Source organism: Oryzias latipes, chromosome 19 (assembly GCF_053564925.1).
Source record: "Oryzias latipes strain Hd-rR chromosome 19, Olatipes_Hd-rR_3.1".
In the NCBI taxonomy this organism is placed as follows: domain Eukaryota; kingdom Metazoa; phylum Chordata; class Actinopteri; order Beloniformes; family Adrianichthyidae; genus Oryzias; species Oryzias latipes.
This window is the reverse complement of record NC_136255.1, coordinates 29907431-29912172: the sequence shown is the minus strand read 5'-3', so window position 1 is coordinate 29912172 and position 4742 is coordinate 29907431. Positions and strand designations below refer to the sequence as shown.

The 4742-nt window shown below is 41.9% G+C and overlaps 1 long non-coding RNA gene across 1 annotated transcript; it reads left to right on the top strand.

The window, feature by feature from the left end:
* Positions 1-319: 319 nt before the first annotated feature.
* On the top strand, positions 320-4449 carry LOC144987992 (uncharacterized). The gene is made up of 2 exons (XR_013651687.1): positions 320-956; positions 2017-4449. It is a non-coding gene; the product is annotated as an uncharacterized LOC144987992 (long non-coding RNA).
* Positions 4450-4742: the final 293 nt, after the last annotated feature.

Here is a 4742-nt window from a genome sequence, read left to right as displayed (position 1 = left end):
GGGCGCCAAGGTTCCCAAATTTTGGCTGGAGTAGGGCTTCACCTTCAAATCCTAACTGGCCTGCGCCTCCTATGTACGACGGGTCCCGGCCTTATTTTCCACAGCCCCGCTCTTATGCAGCAGCGGTCCGGGGCTCACCTACCAGACGAGCGACAAGATTTGGACCCCCAGCAGATGTTAGGCAGGACCTCCGGCGACCTGCAGATGAAAGACTTGGACAGCTTATCCGCAAATTACATGCTGTAATTAAGATGGTGCATCACTTACAAAACGTGACCATCACGCCGGACAGACCAGAACCTCTGATGATCGCTGTGAAGGAATTTGTTTTATTATTATCATTGTTTAAATGTATTTCTTTAAATGTTAACTCAGATTGACCTTTTTACCTCTTCTGAAAACAGTTCTGTGTGTTTGGTCATCTGCTTCTCATGCCCAGCCAGGAACAGGGGGGTTTTACGACACACTATCCTCAGCTGATAAGTGATACTGTTTGAAGTTAGAATCCACCAAAGGGGTCATTGTATGACACCCCCTAATGAACTTTTCCTCTTTGTTTTGAAACTGTTACCTCCTTCTTGTGTTCTTAATAAAAGGTGCACAGGGAGAGCAGAACCTTTGAGAAGAGCAGCGTGCTGGTTGTCTTCTGTCACACTGGCTGCTTCTCCCTCGTGCATGAGAAACTTGATTCTTGCTGTGGTCTATTATTTCTAATTGTGTTTTTCTTTAATGTTTAGATGCATTTATCTGACATTCTTTGGTCCATTCGAGCCGGATGACAACATATCTGCGTCCTTGGGGGGAGGACCACGCCGATTGAAGTCTGTCGACAGCCCGTGAGACTAGGTCTGCGGAGGAAAGTCCGTCGTAGTGAATTCTACGCCGGCCAATCGACTGGTCTGATCCCTGGGTCCGGATTGACGTTATCCGTAAACCAGTCAGACCACAACAACAAGGCAAGTAAAGCGCTTTTACAGGGGTTCAAGTCCCCGAAGTGGCCCAGAATTCTGAGGGACAGGTTCAAGTCCTGTTGCCTGAAACACGCAATGCACAAATGAGGATTTGACTGCAGATGCACCCGCTGATGTTTTAAAGGAAATGCAACACAGTGCACCGAAACAAGAAAGAGATTTATGGTTGAAAAAGGGAGCAAAGTTGGAACAAGGTCTTTATGTCAGCACAGAAGGTAAACCTATTTTACCAAAATCCATGTACAAATGGGCAGCAATTTTGAGTCATGGGCCTTGCCATGTCTCAACAAGGGGGATGATGAACTTATTAGAGAAATATTATACAACTTATGGATTTATTCTCTATTCAAAAAATTTTTGTAAACAATGTGTAACATGTATGCGTCATAATCCCCAAGGCAATGTTAGACCTAAGAGAGGAAAATTTCCTGAACCACCTTTTCCTTTCCATACAATCCATATGGATTTTATTGAATTGAATAAAAGCAAGGGATTGAAATATTGTTTAGTGATTATTGATGCATTTTCCAAATGGGTTGAAATTTTTCCATGTGCAACACAAGATGCTATTACAGTAGCTAAAGCTATTTGTAAAAGAATAATCCCAACTTTTGGCATACCACAAGTGATAAGGAGTGATAATGGTACACATTTTGTAAATCAAGTGATAGACAAAATGGCTCAACATCTTTATATTGATTTAAAGAGACATTGTAGTTATCACCCACAGAGTGCAGGATTAGTTGAGAGAACTAATGGCACTATCAAATCAAAGTTAAAGAAATGCATGGAAGAGACAAACAGACAGTGGCCTGACTGCATAGACTTAGTTCAACTAAGCATGCGTATCACACGCACAGCAGGTCAACCTTTAACGCCTTTTGAAATGTTGTATGGACGTTCTTATAGGTTACAAGACCTTGATCCTACACAGCAACATTCTCCAGATGATGATGCAAATTTAGTGGATTATTTGAGAAAAATGTTTACCACTAAAGATGTGCAAAGGACAAATCAAGTGCCAGATTCCTTTTTATCTCCACAGGACACTTCACCAGTGCAGGTTGGTGACTGGGTGTTTGTGAAGGCCATAAAAAGGAAGTGTTGGTCCAGCCCACGGTGGGAAGGGCCATTCCAAGTCCTGCTGACTACACCAACAGCTGTCAAGATTGCTGAAAGGACGTCTTGGATCCACCTGTCACACTGCAAGAAAAAGCATCTGGGTGAGGCTAATTCCAACTGCTAGGTGGGGAAGTCTGACTACAAAGGGAGGCAGCCGTATAGAAGCTGCTTGTCTCAACGTCAGCGAAGCCGAGCGATCCACCTAGTCTTAGGGAAGAAAGCACACCAGATCTCTTTTGCACTACACGGATCCTACACTGTTAGAGGACTTGAGGAGGTGATGTGCTAGTAACCTCTCCCTCCCGAAGATAGGTACATATCCACCATGGCGTGTCCAACTGGGCTAAGAGACAGTTTATTTTGTTTACTGTTCTTGCTATTCCTGACAGGAGCAACCACATGGATTTGGTTCTTTTGGAATCATTATCCACCTGCAAGAAGAACCACCAACGAGGAAAGACTAAATGTTTCTCGACGATGGCTGAGTATTGATGAACATGATGTTTTGAATAGTCCAAAAATGAACATAACTCACCTGTATATGACAAATTCTTGGTATAGGTATGTTATGTTACTGGCTAAAGAAAGGAATAGATCTGATTGCTATGTTTGTTCTGTAATTCCAGCTTCATCCCTACATCCTAATTTGCAGGCAAAGCAATTTTCTGAGTGGAAAAGCGACTGTGTTATTGAATATAGTACCAGAGGGTATATTAGTACTGGAGCCGTCACCACTTCAAATGGTACTCTTGTGAGACCAAGTTGCAAGAGTTTGTATCAGTTTAAAAAACTGAAATTGACAAAATCATTAGCTCCATATGCTAGTGTGGAACCAGGAACTGTGTTTCCACATTGCGTAACTAACAATGGCACAGAATTTTTAGGAACTTTGCCGACAAAGATGTGTCATGAACTTCTTGTTCCCTTCACAGTCCAGATAATCAATGACAGAGTTTCCCATGGTTATGCAGTTCCCTGCCCCAGAAGACGTTGTGTTGGATCTAATCCAGATTTAATGCCAGGTAACAATGGTACTTATGTGGTTGATCAAATGTTTTGGTTATGTGGGCAGGCCCTCTACCTCAGTCTGCCTAGAGACTGGAGTGGGATTTGTGCTCCCGTAAAGGTCACAGATCACACTTTCATAGTTTCTGCAGTCCATGAGCCTCACCTGCGCCACAGACGTAACCTTATTGATGTCAAGCCACATGATTCCATTTGGGGATCAGATGTACCTGGAGACCATAAACTCTGGAATACGGGGCAAAAGGTAACTATGGCATTGTTTCCCTGGGTAGGAACTGCTAAAAACGCTCTCAGAATTGAGACCATTGATTATCGATTAGGTTTATTTTTGAACGCTACAATTAAAGCATTTAAAGGCTATAATGAAGAAATGTCAAGCATGAGACTTATGGTTATACAGAACAGATTGGTTTTGGACTTATTGGTTGCTCAGGAGGGAGGTGTTTGTAAAATGTTAAATGATACCTGTTGTACATTTATTCCTGACAACACCGATGAAGGTCACAGCGTCACTGAAGCATTACATCAACTTGAAAAGGTTCAGCAGGGAATGCAGGATGACAGGAAACCCCAATCTTGGGATTTCTTCTCCTGGTTTGCTTTTGGTTCCTGGTGGCAACTTTTGTTAAAAATAGTGACACCTATTCTTATGGTACTGATTATATGTTGTGTGTTCACTATGTGCATTTTTCCTTGTATTCAATCTATGATTTCCAGAGCAGAGAATGGTTGAGTACAAAGTGTTCTTCTGAGTCAAGAATACAACTTGTTATTAAAGGGAGAACAAGATGACTGTAATGATTTTGAAATTGAAATGACTTGAAAAAAAAAAAAAAAAACTTCTCATCTGAGTGTAAATTGAAAGTGTTATGAAAATGAAGATGTCACAGAAAACTGAAAAGAGATGTGATATTGGATGTGAGATTTTAACATCAATGATAAACAGGAGGGAGTATGTGAAGGAATTTGTTTTATTATTATCATTGTTTAAATGTATTTCTTTAAATGTTAACTCAGATTGACCTTTTTACCTCTTCTGAAAACAGTTCTGTGTGTTTGGTCATCTGCTTCTCATGCCCAGCCAGGAACAGGGGGGTTTTACGACACACTATCCTCAGCTGATAAGTGATACTGTTTGAAGTTAGAATCCACCAAAGGGGTCATTGTATGACACCCCCTAATGAACTTTTCCTCTTTGTTTTGAAACTGTTACCTCCTTCTTGTGTTCTTAATAAAAGGTGCACAGGGAGAGCAGAACCTTTGAGAAGAGCAGCGTGCTGGTTGTCTTCTGTCACACTGGCTGCTTCTCCCTCGTGCATGAGAAACTTGATTCTTGCTGTGGTCTATTATTTCTAATTGTGTTTTTCTTTAATGTTTAGATGCATTTATCTGACAATCGCTCGCATAGTGGACTCATTAACCTCACTGATTAAACCCGCTGATCCCACGGATGATGTGTTAGACCTCATTGAGGGCAACGCAAAAAACTGGGGACAGAACACACTGCAGATCCTCCAGGATCACTACCAAAAGAGGCTGGAGAAACTTTTACAGGATCTCCCCGGTGATTTAACCCGAGATTGGAGGGAAGCCTTCATCGTGGCGACACGATGGGCTTGCAGA